The 15,256-nt window shown below is 44.6% G+C and overlaps 1 protein-coding gene across 11 annotated transcripts in view; it reads right to left on the reverse strand.

The window, feature by feature from the left end:
• The window catches only part of eya4 (EYA transcriptional coactivator and phosphatase 4), a 39,856-nt gene that overhangs the window by 20,029 nt on the left and 4,571 nt on the right, over positions 1-15,256 (reverse strand). Inside the window, exon 1 of one of the 11 annotated variants that reach the window (XM_086060623.1) lies at positions 2,252-2,580. The exons of the other annotated variants lie outside the window; for them this stretch is intronic. The gene's annotated coding sequence lies outside the window, so the exon portion shown is untranslated. Of the gene's footprint in view, positions 1-2,251; positions 2,581-15,256 lie in introns of those variants that run through there. 11 annotated transcript variants of the gene reach the window in all.

Consider the following 15,256-nt stretch of genomic DNA (forward strand, 5'->3'; position numbering starts at 1 on the left):
CGCTTTGGCCTCGCTGACAACGTCGCTCGGACCTTTGATTCTAAATACGGAACGTTTGCCTTTTTGCGTAATTCTCTCAGCGTTTCATGCTTTTTCGCGTTGTCGCTGGAATGATGGCGGCGTCAACGCCGAGAGGCCTTCGAACGCTTTTCAGCCTCACGTTGACCTCCGACCTCCGCGAGGCAGCCGAAAGACTCAAAGCCGCAACAAGACGAGTTGTTAAAAGTCACGCCGGCTGCTCTGACTGCGACCATATTTGGTAGCTTTTAAAATGGACGCCTTGCTACGTATAGAATAGTACAACCATGTGACTTCTCTCGGCCAATCGGTGTTCTTAGTGAAATGCAATCAAACATGAGTGTGTTCTGAGAGATTGCAAAAAAAAAAAAAAATGGAAGCGGAAAATCCATTTTTTGATTTCAAAGAAGCGAACGCATGAAATCCAAATGAATCGTTCCACTTCAAAACGAATCACCTGTTACGGGACAGATCGAAGAAAATGCCAGATTTGTCGTCACCTACCGACAAGTTCATTTCTGTTGCGAAATCCGAATCGAACCGAACCGAACCTTCCACATTCCAAGAATCCACCGAGAAACGTCCCAAATGGTCTTTTATTGGTGAGACGAACACGCGAGCTCGTTTGCTAAGCGCGAGCTTTTAGTCGTTGACTGTCGGCGCCGCATACGCTCCGTTAACAACCTCATTGACAGAAGATTGTTTTTGTTTGTTTTTATTTTAAATAACGGCTAACCAGATGGCTCCGTATATTATCGCTCGCGTGAAAATAAAAATGAAATTGTCACAGCTGCATAATTCACACAAATACTTCTATTAATAATGTAAAGTAAAAAACAAACAAAAAAACCGGAGTCCTTGAAAATTGCTAAACAAATCTAAGCTTTTTATCAAAAATGGAGCAAGTTAAAAAAATGTAAGTCTTTTGTCCACAGAAAATAGAATCAACATTTTTTTTTTTTTTATTAAAAATAGAAAACGGATGAAAAACGAGGTTGTGGGTTAGCACGGCTGCATCCTCATTTAAAAGGTTCGAATTTAAAATTGGCCATTTCTTTGTGGCGTGTTCGTCCTCGTGGCTTGCACGCCAAAAATTATCATTATTATTTTTTTAATCGGCATGTTAGGTTTATTGAAGCGTCTCAATTGTCCATCGGTGTGAATGCGAGTCTTTGTCTGTTTGTGTGCGCTGTGAAAACAGTCAAAGGTGCTTCCTCGTCACCCTCATGAGGACAAATGCTAAAAAAAAAATATAAAAAAATGGACCCCCCCCCCTCGGATGGTTTATACTGCAAAAGGTTGTAATAAATAGAAATCAAAAGTGTCCTTTGGCTGATCTTCTTTTTTTTGTGTTCCCGAAGGAACTTGTGTCACCTGAGCCACTTTGGAAAAAAGGCTCGACCTTTGAACCCGACGGCCGGGTGAGCGAGCGCCCGTGAACACAGCGCGCCTGATGCTGCGCGGAGTCCCTCAGGGAAGGAGCAACAACAAGAAAAGAACGACAGGTATTTTGTGCTAAATGAATAAAAGTAGCATTTGTTTAACGGATTTACCCGCAATTAGTTGAGAATCGCTGTCGAATGTTTGCTTGTTTTTCACGTCTTCTTCTTCTGTTTGCGTTTACGTGACGTGTTAAGGAATTTAAAGCGCCATCGAGCAGGAATGAGGGCAAATTTGATGCATTTTATATTGTGAAAACACACTTTTAGATCATTCAAGGAAAGATAAGCACAATTTGCTTTTATCACGATGATGTCATGCCACTTTTAAACGTTTACTTTTTTTTTTTTTTGTTTACACTACATCAAGCGAGCCGATGAAATAATGTCAAATATTCATTCGTATTTCTTACAATGGACACTAAGTGACCTGCATAAAGAAAAAGAGAGCCGCTAAAAATAGATGCTCATTTTTGCCACTCTTTGAAATATAATAATAATTGATTCTCGTAAGATGTCGGCTGCTGAATTTCGCAAAACCGCGGGCGTCAAAATATTACAAGCAGATACTTCATTCGTCATTAACAATAATCTCACAATAATCTCCTTGCAAGAAACTCCTAAAAAAACAACAAAAAAAACCAACACACTTTTTAAAACTTTAACCAAGCTGAGAACTGCAGAACCAAAAACAAACTCAGTTATTTGACAAACGTCAACTTCTTAACGACATAAAGTCACTTTTTTTTTCCTTTATTTTTTTTATTTTTAAATCTCCTAAAAGTGAGACTTACCTCAAGAGTGCAGTCAGGTCACTTTGCTGCCGTGCACTTCTGCACATTACACAACGATGTCATCCGCCCGTCTGCTTACACGCCACGCGCACGCGCACGCACACTCGCACACAAACACTGGGTCCAATTAAAAGTGCGTTAATGGTCCCGCAGGTGCCACGTTGGTCTGCGTCTGGTTCTGTGCTACAAACAGGCCTTCGCGACCTCCTTTCATCTTCCAAGTTTTCGTGGGAAAAAAAAAAAAAACTTTGTCAATAAAAAGCAAAAGCGCGAGCGTTTAAAAGGCGCTTTTGAGTCGTCGTCCTGGCAGGCGGTCCATCCGTGCGCGGCTGCCGTCGTCCTCAACTCCACTCGTGGGGAGCCTTTCGCTCTTCCTATCCCCTCCTCCTCTTCATCATCATCATCCTCCTCCTCCTCCTCCTCCTCTTTGCTCTCTCTCCCCGCCCTCGCTCCTCCTCACGCTCGAATCTCTCAACCTGTCGCTCCATTCACATTTTTTTTTTTTTTAGCCAGTCTGTTCAAAAATAGACGAGCGGAAAAAAACTTGAAAGCGGAAATGAAAATCTCCTCAATTTGATATACACGTGAGAAGTGTGTTGTTTACATCCCCCAAAAAAAGAAAGAAAAGAGAAAAATGAAGTCATTCTCTCAGCTCCGAATTGCGCTTAAGCCACGCCCCCCCTCAACTGTCACCTGTCAATCAAATAAACAGCGCTTCGACAGTTCTGCAAAAATGGACGCCGCGTTAAAGCGGCAAGTGAAGTGGCTGGAATGTTTCCCATCAGGGCATTTCCTTTGTTGGGACAACGAGGCGCTCTAATGCGGCCTCCTCAAGCTTGAAGGGAAGACGCGCACGTTTTGATGAAGCCGTCGAGCGAATCTCACCCTGGCCATGACGATATCCGACAGTGTCGTAAAAAGTGCAGGTCAGGCAATAAAATTCTCACACACTTTTATGAGCGCCTGAACACCGCGCACACACCAGTCGCTGTTAAATGGAGTCACGTGTGTGCGTGAGCACCGTATGTGCGTGAGCAGCGTATGTGTGAGCTGCAAAACAGTCGTACCTCAAACACTTTTTTTTTTTTTCATGAGGAAAATTAGCACTGTCTTAAAATAAAAAAAAATATATGGAATATGAAACACGAGTCCAGCCGTTTTTATCCTTCTCAGGGCGGCGGCCATTTTGCCACTTGCTGTCGACTGAAGATGACATCACAGTGGCTCGGGCAACGACCAATCATAGCTCACCTGTTAGCTGATGCTAAGCTGTGATTGGTTGCTACCTGAGACCCGAGCAACTGTGATGTCATCTTCAGTCGACAGCAAGGGGCAAAATGGCCGCCGCCCTGAGATAGATTTTGCTGCTTAACTCATATTCCACTAACGCAATATTAAACAGATTAACATATTTAGACTCGTGGGGCTGCATAGAACATATCATTGTAAAAAAAATAATAATAATAAGTTGACTTTCCCTTTCAATTTTTTTTAAATTACTGTATATATTGTCACTTGTGTTGGATGTGTGCCTTTAAGGGGCGTGACCTAGTGAGTGATGTCATGAGCCGGAGTCAGGAGTTCCGTGTGAGCAACTGGCTGTAAGCGGTGGGCGACAGCAGCTCGTTGCGGCCGTTCTCAGTTTGTCCCGTTTCCCATCAAGTTTTTATGGGGAGTTTTTTTTGGTTTGCTCGACCGACAATCGAGTTCCTCCGCCCAGCGACAGAGGAGCCACATGGACGCCGTACCAAAAATACTGATGTCGCTCTTTTGTGGAATGTTGCGCCAATGAAAAGCAATTGACACGGAGGAATCGGATACGGGGCTTTAAGCGGCCATTAGTCAGCCCTATTGTTTTTTGTTGTTTTTCGGTTTTTTTTGCTGCTTGGGATGTTCGGCAGAATTCCATTTGAGGTATAAAGCCCATGAGAAGGTGGGGTGGGGGGGGGGGGGGTTGCGTGGGTTGCCTCCTCCAAAAACATCCCTGATGAAATATTTTCACAGCAAGTGAAGAAGGCAAGCCAGGGAGGCGCCCGAAAAAGAAAAAAAACAGTAGCAGGGCGTGGGCGTAGGAGAGAAAACACAACGGCTCGTATATTACACAGCTTAAGTCACATTTGTTGACATTTGATCATTTCAAGCGCGCGTAAGAGGCGTCGTGCTCGCCACCGCCAAAACAACACGGGTGGGATTTCCATCCGATTGTTTCAAATGTTTTAAAACGCGCAAGACGGATAATCTGCTCGTTTTTCTATTTGTTCTTCTTTTGCGAATATTGAGAGGGGGGCCTCCGCCGCTGTAGGTGGCGCTACACCCCATAGAAGATGTGATCCAGCAGTCGTTTAAAAGAAGAAGAACAGGAAGCGACGAGCGATGAGTTTTCTTTTGTAATTCTTGATCATCCGTCGCGTTTCTTTGCCGTTTTCCATCGAATTGCATTCATATTTGCTTCTTTAATTTATTCCAAAAAGATTTCAGTTTCGTCGTCCTTGTTACTTTATCGTCCGCCATTGCTTTGTGACGACAAACGTACGTGTGACGTCATATCCGGCCAGCGTTTATTTAATTCAGAAAATTGGAAACCTGACGAGTTTTCGTCATTTCAAGTTTTCTACTCGACAACATTTCAGGTAAAGTTCAACCTCAATTTTGGGGACGAATTCCTTCCAGAACGTCCAAATTGGATCAAAACCAAAGCAGTATTTCCCAAAAGAAATAATTGAAACCCAATGAATCCGCTCCAGACAAAAAAAACATTTGATAGAGAATTAGTACAATATGTTAAATAAATAAATAAATAAAATAATAAAATATGAAGTATAAATGAACATGGAACAACTTTTCAACCCTTAATGAAGACTTTTGATGGCGAATGGAAGACAACGAGGATGGGGGAGGGAGGAGCCATTTTACGTTCTGATTTCTTCTGTCATGTTTGTCGTCTTCCAAATGGCCGCCACCGAAAACTTTGGGTCACGTTGTGAAAAATGCGGTTCCACAAAGTACAACGCGGGACAATAACGAGTCTCTCCGTTTGCTCGTTAACACTTTTGGGGCAACGTCGACAAATCCTGTCAAACATCAGGCCTTCAAAATAAAAGCAGTATGCAATAACACGTTGCCGAAACCTTGTCACACAATTTCACGCGGAGGATGACTCGCTCGAGTAGAAACAAGTCGCGTTAAGTCAACGGTTCGATTCCAGGAAACAAACAGCCGAGTCGCGCCTTTTCTTTGTGCCAAAAACCAAATGACACAAAAAACGTAACTAAGAATCTGAAAACGGAGGTTGTTCTCGACACAGTTCCATCATTTGTCCGTCCTCCATGTTGTCCCCATTCATTTGGCCTCTAACCCCCCCCCCCCCTCCTCCCCCCAACCTGCCCCTCCCTCGCTCAAAGCACTCGCTTCTCTCTCTCTCTCCATTTGTGTGAGTGCTTATCAGCGCCGTAACCTAATCTTCGTCCTTTCATGTAAAATACATTGTGCCTCGGTCGCCCCGCCCGCCCGGACGGCCCCCAACAGTTGTGCCCCAGCCCGGGGAGGTGTAAAACTATCCCTCGTCTTTATGTCTACAAAAATGACCCTTTTTTTTTTCTTCAGGTGCACTTGGACTCCATACAAGAGAGAGGGACCTAGAAAAAAAAAGGGAGGAGGTTGATGGGAATACCCCCCCCCCCCACACACAACCCCCCCCCCCCCCCCCGGCTCTCAATTTAGTGGGCCTGACATTCACACGATAGTGCCACTTCGGGAATGCCACAAAAAGATTTTTTTTTTTAAAGAATTTTTACACCGGATGAATCAAATCTTTCCCAACGAGATGACAATGGAGCTAAAAGTGATCGCGTTGTTAAATGTTAAATTCATAGAAATAAAAAATATTCATATTTGTATATTTCATAACAAATCATAAAATTGAGTTAAAATTAGATGCGCTGTACTGTAAAAAAAAAACGAGTGTGATATTGTTTGTGTTGAGGTCATTTTTCTGCCACTAGATGGCATAATTGCATTTGTAAGACATTGGTGACAGCATTTTCTTTTTCTTTTTTTTTAATATTAAGAGCGATCTCATCTTTAACATGAAGTAACTTGAATTGTAAATTGTAAAATACAACTTGACCCCCGTCTCCACAAATATATTCCTTATTATTACATTTATTGCTATAAAATTTGGACGCGGACGCGTCCGCTGCGTTGCGACTGGATTTCCCCCAGTAAGGAACAACGGCCATTAATCACGCGTTCCAAAAAAAATGGTGGCGTGAAAGGAACTTTAAATGAAGTCGAGCGAGCGGGGGCGCTCTTCATCCTCCTCATTTTCCCGGTGGTCTTCGCGCGCGCTGCTCGCTTGATTTCGCCTCCAGGATCAGCGACATGATTTAAGGCCGCTTAACTCCACGCACACAAATGAAAAGTAACTGATGGACGTGCGTGCGTACGTGCGTGCGTGCGTGCGTGCGTGCGCGCCATTTCTGCGCTGTTAATTGTGAAGCGTTTGGCCTCGACTGCCCCTGCCAGGCTAATCTGATGAGAGTGATTAAAAAAAAACACGCACACACACCGGGAGAAACCGACACCCGCCCACGGATGACTGGACGCGCGCCCGCGCGCGCACACGCACACGCACACACATGGCGGCAGAGTCAGACAGCGGGAGAAACATTTGCAGATCCAACAGATTGTCCAGAAATGAAAGATGATGAATGACTCCATTGTTTTCTGCCATTTTGTCTCGCTGCTAAGACATTTTACGACGTCACCTTGAAAATGCCACGAGTAGACGAAATCAGTTAGTGGCCATGAAACTCGTTTTGAATTTGTCACAATTCGGACCTGTGTGACTTCATATGACGACTTTTTGGCTTGTTTTTAAGGCAAAAACGGAACAAATCGGGAGGGGCAAGCAAAGACGGTCAACTTTAAACTTTGCACGCACCAAAAAAAAAAAAGAAGAAAAAAAAAATCACTAAATGAGATGCCTGAAGACAAGAAATCCGTTTTTTAGTTTTTTACTCATTTATGACACTTCAGTTAACGTTGTCATGAAAGTCGGTCTTATTAATTTGACACACCACAGAGACGATTACACAAAAAACATCAAATACGTTTGAAAATGATGACAAATCAAGGCACTCTTAAACAAATGTGGGCGTGTCCGCTGAATGTACTAAAAAAAAAAAAAACACACTCGGCTCAACTGTCAATCAAATATCACAATATGACAACCTGCAAAATGGATGCTCATCTTCCATCTGAGAAAATATAACCGCTTCAAGTTTCCTGTGGATCAGATCATTGTTGGGCTTTTCCATGCACTCGAAAAAACAGTTGGGTCAAAAGTAACACAATTATGGTTCAAAAATAGACATGGGTCAATTGGACCCAACTTTCTGGTTTGTTTTATACAAAATGACTCTAACTAAATTTTGACCCAAGTAAATGATCTGACCAATATTTTTTAATTTTTGTACACTAAAAGATCCATTTCTTCACTCAAAGTTGGGTCCAATTTTTGACCTGTACTGAACTGTTTTTAGAGTGTGCCGTGACAATAAGGCGCTCTAAATTGGCCCTGCCAGCACGAAGCCCCTTTGCACTCGCGGATGTCAAGTCCCACTTTCCTACCTTCCAGTGCTTCCACCCTTACTCACTGTGATCCGCACACACTCATGGCTGACATTGACAATGCGGCACTCTAAAGCCGCTACGTCAACGGACAACCCGATCGTGGCGAGCTAGCAAGCTAGTTGTTGTCATGGTAATTGGAAAGCGTCAAAATCAAGCAAGATGACGGATTGGACTGGAAGAGTCGGCGCTTGCCGCTTCCTCTGCTGCTTGGAAGCTGAGGAAACACAACACCGCTCTTTTTGCAGCCCCCCCCCCGCCCCTCCAAAGACCCCCTTTTCCCCTGACCTGACCGCAGCCACTGCACAAGTTCCACCCCCCACGCACCCACGCCAGGACCCCAAACCACATCCTCCCTCCCCAAAAATCTTCCCCGAGAGCACTTCAGCGTCTCGTCTTCACGCAAACCTCAATCTGTGCACTCGATTCGCGCAAACACGTTTCGCATTTCGCTTCAAATTTTTTTCTAGGAAGTCCTCAAGTTACGGCCGAGTTGCGTTCCTAAACTGGCGATGTAACCCGAATTTGGACCTAAGTCGGATTTCCCCGTCGATATTTACATCAAAATACTTTGTACATTAATTTAAAAAAAAACATTTTCGTGCAACCCGGAAAACAATATTTTGCGTTTCCGCACGGACATTGATTGCTGCCGGACGCCAGAGCGGCGCCAATTCAAGCGTCAACACGGAAATGTGACGCGCCCGATGGCGAGCCGACCGACAACAACGCGACTTGAAAAAACTGCCGCGATTACTTTGGGAAATGAACGAAAGCGAAGGCGCTACGGACGAGGCGCGGGCGCCGTAAAGTCGAAACGACGTCGCACGTAACCTCGAGAGCTCCGGGTTAGGAATGGCCGACCATAAACCGCCGGAAATAACAAAACAATGCGTCAGCGTCGGACCGTCGGTCGTCAAATTTTTCGACACCGAATGCGTACGTAACGATGTGGCCAACGGAATCGACTTTTGTGATCAAATGTGCGATGGCGGTCTCGAGCGTGTCTTTTGTGCGGCGAGCGGGGGACGCTTCCATTGTGAAGACGGCAATCCGATACGCAGGCAGCCCGCCGGCGCGGGCGTGTGCGTGCGTTTGAACGATGAAGAGAGCATCACGGAGGGCGGGGGGGTGGGGGGGTCCGGCGTTGTTCTCATGGGCAGGCCCCTGCTGTGTGGAGCCCCCCCCCCCCCCCCCCCCGAGGGGCCCCTCATACCTGCCTGTCTGCGCTACCTGTTGTCCCCTTTTTGGACTTTCCGTCCTTCCTTCTTCTCCCCTTTCACACTTCCATACTTCCTCGACCCCCGTTTTAACGCACGCGCGCACGCATGCCGTATTTTGAGTGATTTTTATTAGCAAGCCGATATGACGTGTTTTTTTTTTTTTTTTTTTTTTAACAGCCTGCTCGCATGGAACAGCTGGCTGTTAGCTCCTATATTGAATCTTTGCTGAGAGCAGATGGTGCGTGCGTGCGTGCGTGCGCGCGTGCGTGCGTGCGTGCGTGCGTGCGTGCGTGCGATCTATCTCCTGCCTGTTGCAGCGGAGCCCTGAAAAGCTGCTTTTGAAGGATATCTACCTTATGTCGTGATGTCACAGGCAGCATTATTTAACAGGCAGCTGGGAGGCCATTCATCATTTAATTAAAAGGCGTCTGAAAAGGAGCTCGGGCCTCAATGACATTAGCTTCAATTATTGATGAGCACGATGATGCTGCTGCTGCTGACAACAGACTTTGTCCTCAATCATATTGAACTTTACCCTCCTCGAGGATTTTTTTTATTTTTTTTATTACACAAGTTAAAAAATGTCTTCTAAATTTGACACACGACAAAGAAGAGTTAGCTTAAAAAGTCTCCAGTGGCTGTAATATATCCCACCAGGTCATCTTGAGGCTTTTCCATGCCGCAACAACGAGGCGCTCTAAAGTGCCCCTGTCTCGTCTGATAAAAAAAAAATATATATATTTATATATATATATATTTATATATATATATATATATATATATATATTTATTTATTTATATATATATATATATATATATATATATATATATTTATTTATTTATATATATATATATATATATATATATATATATATTTATATATATATATATATATATATATATTTATATATTTATATATATATATATATATATATATATATATATATATATATATATATATATATATATATATATATATATATTAGGGGTTTCAAAATTAGCGCGTTGATTTAACTAACACTTAACACTAATTGTTTTTAACGCGTGATTAATGACCGCCCTTTTACTTGGAAAGTCTGGACTGGGGGAATTCCAGTCGCAACGCAGCAGACACGTCCATGACAAAATTTTGCAGAAATAAATTGAACAATAACGCATATATTTGTGGGGACTGGGGTCAAGAAGAATGCAGAATTTCACAAGTCACTTCACGCTAAAGACGAGATATCTCAATCTAATATGAGAAGAAAAATGCACTGAACTGCCACCAATGTCTTACAAATGCAATTATGCCATCTAGTGGCAGAAAAATGACCTCAACACAAATCAATATCACACTTGTTTTTTTACAGTACAGTACATCTTTTTAATATTAATTAAATTTTTATCAATTATTATGAAATGACTGCATCAATGACTAAAAGATGCAGCCATCTTTCTATTAGTGTAAAATCTTTTTCCACTTTTATGGTAACAAGAGTATAAAAACTTAGGTAAAAAATATTGTATTGTACATTTTGACACCCCTAATATATATATATACACTCGCACGTCCATCTTATCTCCATGATGTGTGCACACTTGCAGCTGACAATGGGGCGCTCTAAAGTGGCTATGCCGGCAAACTATCTGACGGGAAAATGTATTTTTGGGTGAGCGAGCTAGCTTGCTGCAACCTTTACGTATCAAGTAACATCTGATGTGAACAAAGGAGTTCTAGTTCTTAAATAGTGTGTCAGGGGCGACTCATCTCGAATTGTAAAATGCTTCACGTGTCCCTCTTTTTACCCGTGCCCCCCCCCCCCCCCAAAAATGAGCAAAAACTGAATGGCGAAAACCATTTTCACGCTTTACCTCAAAAATCCGAGTTCAATGAATCCATTTGACAATTGATTGCGCGTTGAACATTTGCCGCCGTTTTGCTGATGATGCAGAAAAACCGCCGGCAACATTGCGTGTGCGTCAAGTACGAGCGAGGTCAAAGGCAAAAGTGGCCCCGGCATCGATACCGCTGCGGTGGCTCGTGTGCCGCACAGACGGAAATCCAATCCCTTCGGCAGCAAAGGAAGTTCTCGGCCGGCTGCGGGCGGGTCAGTCGGGCTCCTCCGTAAGCAACCGTAAGCAACCGTAAGCAACGCGCCGTTGTAGCAATTTGCCGTTTTGGACGCTCGGCCAACTTGAGCAAAAAAAGGTGAGGCCGCAATAAAAATCGCAATCTGGCAGCACGTCGCCCGCGTCTTGAAAAGTCGGCAATCTTGGAGACGCATGACCTCAGCCGTCCCACACCGCCGGCCGCGAGCGAGCGAGCGAGCGTATGCGTAAAGCAGAGCGCCAAACACCTTGACGCACTCAGCAGACACTCGGGTGCAAATATCCTGCGGTTTCCTGTCTGCTGCCTTTCTCCGAAGAAAGAAAGCCCACGCGGCTTTTTCTCCGCCGCTCTCGATGGATTCTCCAGGCCGGTTGGCGCGTCGTTCGCAGACGTTGTGCTCGACGGTCGACGCTGACCCCGTGACCTCGCGCCTCCGCGGCGCTCTAGCGCCTTCCGAAACACGCCAGCGCCAAGCTAATTATCGTGTTACATCTTTTTTTTTTTTTTTTCACCAGCCCCCCAAAACTAAGCGGGAAGACTGACAAGGTTGGTTTTATGGGGTGTTGCGTCGGGTTCGCGCACGCGCACGCACACGCACTCGGGGAGAAAACAGTCGACCTTTGAACACAAGCGGGCTAACCTTTCCCCGTCTCGGAGGTTTTTTCTAACGCGACGGGGAGAAAAACTGGCAAAGCAAAACCCAATTTTTCTGTTTGATGCAACAAAGGCAGCATTGACGGATTCTTGACGCTGCCCGGCGGTCCTGAAATTCTCGGAGCAACCGGGAAAATAAATTCAATTCAAAATAAACACATGAGCCGATCACATGTTGATTTGGGATGGACATTCGAACCCGGTTGCGATGGCTAAGCAATTATCAATATCATACAATTAATTTCAGATGTCAGGAAAAACTCAAGAAAAATCACGTTTTGTTCCGTTTCGATTTCAACGGCAACTCGTTAAGGCAGCGATCAAATTGGTCTTCAATTAATACTACAACAAACTTATTGATAAAGAGAGTCCTCGAGTTACGATCCACTTCCGTTCATGCGCTGGCGATGTAACCCGAATTATGACTTAAGTCCGATGTCACCGTTAAAGTCAATATTAAAAGATATTTGCGCGACCCGGAAGACGGCGGAAGCAATTTTTTTGCGTTTCCGCTCGGACATTCGTTGCTGCCGGACGGCAGAGCAGAGCTAATTGGAACTTCAACACGGAAATGTGACGCGCCAGATGGCGAGCGCACCTGGAGAGGTAACACAACTTCAAGTAACTTTATTTAAACGGAAATTAACGAAACCGAAAGTGCTACGGACGAAGCACGGACGCAGTAAAGTCCGAACCACGTAACTCGAGGACTATTATTATTTTTCTTTATTTGGGTTTGTCACCCTCACATTCTACTGAAGCATCTGTGACTTTGATGTTGTATGGCTTTAAAAGGCTGGGCCTGGCCTGGTGGGTGACGTGGGTGTCAGCGAATGAGTCATCTATTATGTGCAAAAACGATCTCTGCGGAGCATCAAGATAGACATTTTATTGTTCGAGTTCTTGAAATAATGGTTCCATTTGGTGGGGCAGAATGTCTGATTGTTCTGCACTCCTGTTTCCATTGCTACTAACTAGAAATGAAGCAGATTAATGCCGGCTGGAGCAGCTGTGCATTGATGTCCCTCAATTGACGTCGGCCATCTTGAGACAGCAAATGTAACTAATTAACAGCATTCACAATATAATCAAAAGAGATTATAAAAACATTTCCAAAGGAACTTGAAAATCAAGGAACTGCTGTAAATGGTAAACATTTGAAATGTCCCCTCAGATAAAAAAAAAAAAAATCCCTTCCAGTTAAGGTTGCCGCACGAATGCCAACTCGCCACTGTCAGCTCGGCATCCATCTTACGAGAATCGGCGTACACGATCTGCGCCGCGGCGAGAATGCCAGCCGACTCGAGCGATGGCAGCGTTTCGCCAGCGTATCCTTGTTGCCGGGCAGATTTAAAAAAAACAAAAAAAAAAACATTCAACCAAAATGGCGATGACGCCGACACGATTGTGGTGAGCGGGTTCGCCCTCGCTCGCATTTAGCCGCCGTGCTATGTATCCGCGTATGTTTATGCCATGTGACTGCACGGGGCAGTCGGGGTGAAAGAGGGGTGCAACCCGACCCCCCCTTCGCCTCTTCTAACTTGGTCCGTGCAGTCGCTCGCACACAAACTGGGACAGCTGCTAAAAGAAGCTTTTCCCGCCCTCCTCCATCTTGATGACTTTTTTTTCCTTGCGAAGCTCAAAGGAGTCAAAACTTGAATCAACAGCAATTAGCGCGCTACCTTTTTTTTATCCAACTGGATGCGACCGATCAACAATCGGTTTTACTGGACCGGCAAACACCAAAAAAAGCACTTTTTGGTCCACCTTGTACACCGCGAGTGTATGCGCGTACGTCTCGTAGCTCGCGTCAATGCTAAATCAAACCCGTAGTTGACACCAAGACGTCATGATGGTCACACGCTGAGGCGGGAAAAAAGTGTTAACAGCATTTTGCCACAGCTAAACAAGTATGTGACAACAGGTGGCGTGCGACAGTTAAACAGGCTAAAAGTAGCATTAGCAACAACCGCGTCTGGCCGCGACCCAGCGCTCCTTCCAGGCCACCCCGAGGGACCCCGGACGGCAGCTTGGCCCCTCGGACCGCAACCCAGATGACGCGCGGCGCTGGGAAATGTCGGGGAGAGGGGAGGAAGTCGAGGGACTTTAAAGGCGAGCAGGGAGGACAAGAGGGGGGGGGGGGGGCAGGTGGGGGAGGGGGGGGGGCTATCAAGTATCAACAGGCAACTCCCCGAAACTTTGTGTGCGAGGCGAGCTCTTGTTTTCTTGGTCACCCGAGACACGCCTTTTTCAATTGGCAACTTTCACTATCAATGTTAAACCTTCAACAAGGAAAAAAAAAAAAAGCAAAGTTGTCGCTTACTTTATGTTCTGTCAATTTCCTAAAATGCCGTTGCTAATTAGTTAAAACAACAACAAAAAAAGGGGGCAATTTCCCCGTTAACTGCTGAAATGTCACGCCGGAAATTTCAACATTTCAACAACATGTTTACCGAAAGCTGATCCTGTAATATGAGAAGTATACATTGTTCATTTGGTGAACGTTTCCTCTGGCCTCGCTTAACATTTCCACAATGCGCAGGATATTTTTTCGTTTTGGTTTTGTCGCCCTGCCCTGCGGCGACCTGCATTCAACTTTTACCCGCCTGTGTATGTCAGTGTGGCTGAATATGAGTGGACACGCCCCTCAACCTATAAAATACCACAACATGGAAAAACACGGAGACGTATTTTACATGCGCAAAGTGTTTCAACAGAAATGAATTAGCTAGCTATCGGTACGGATGTAACGATAACGGCAATATCGTGATATGGCGATATTAAAACATCGTCATCGTCTGTTAAAAAAGTCAGGTTGATTTCCATTTGTGCAGTTGTAGCACCCTCTCGTGGCTAGTTTTTGTAAAGTGCAGTTTAATTTTCACAAGGCATGTTTTGGCCCTTCCATGTTTAAAATCCTCGCTCACGGTCAGATGAAGGGGAACGTCACATGCTTGGGAACAGAGTCGTTATGTGGAGGAACTCAATGCGTGCTAGCATTAGCAAGTACGTGCCTCGATATCAAGTCTTATTAGAGATTCTGGCTTGTTGCTGTCATGTACAAAAGCACAATATTGTGTTTTTTTTAGTAAGAGCTCTTTTTTTTTTTTTTTACAATATTGTGACCTTTTTTGTATCGCCAACCTCCCCAAAATGTCGTGACAATATCATATCGTGACGTTTGGATCTTGTTACATCCCAAGTACGGGTATAGCATAGTTAGGCTACTTCCTGCATACCCCAAAAAAATGTCTTCTTGTTTAGCTAGCTCGAGCTGTCTAACGATTGCTAATTATTTATTCCCATCCCGATGAAATTAATTATTCCCACAAAGCTAATCCAAATTCAAATACACCGTAGCGTTCTTCAGTCTCACATTTGTGCGAACAACCGAAATCTGTGCGC

Source organism: Leptonotus elevatus, chromosome 18 (assembly GCF_054856555.1).
Source record: "Leptonotus elevatus isolate MCC_2025b chromosome 18, RoL_Lele_1.0, whole genome shotgun sequence".
NCBI lineage: Eukaryota > Metazoa > Chordata > Actinopteri > Syngnathiformes > Syngnathidae > Leptonotus > Leptonotus elevatus.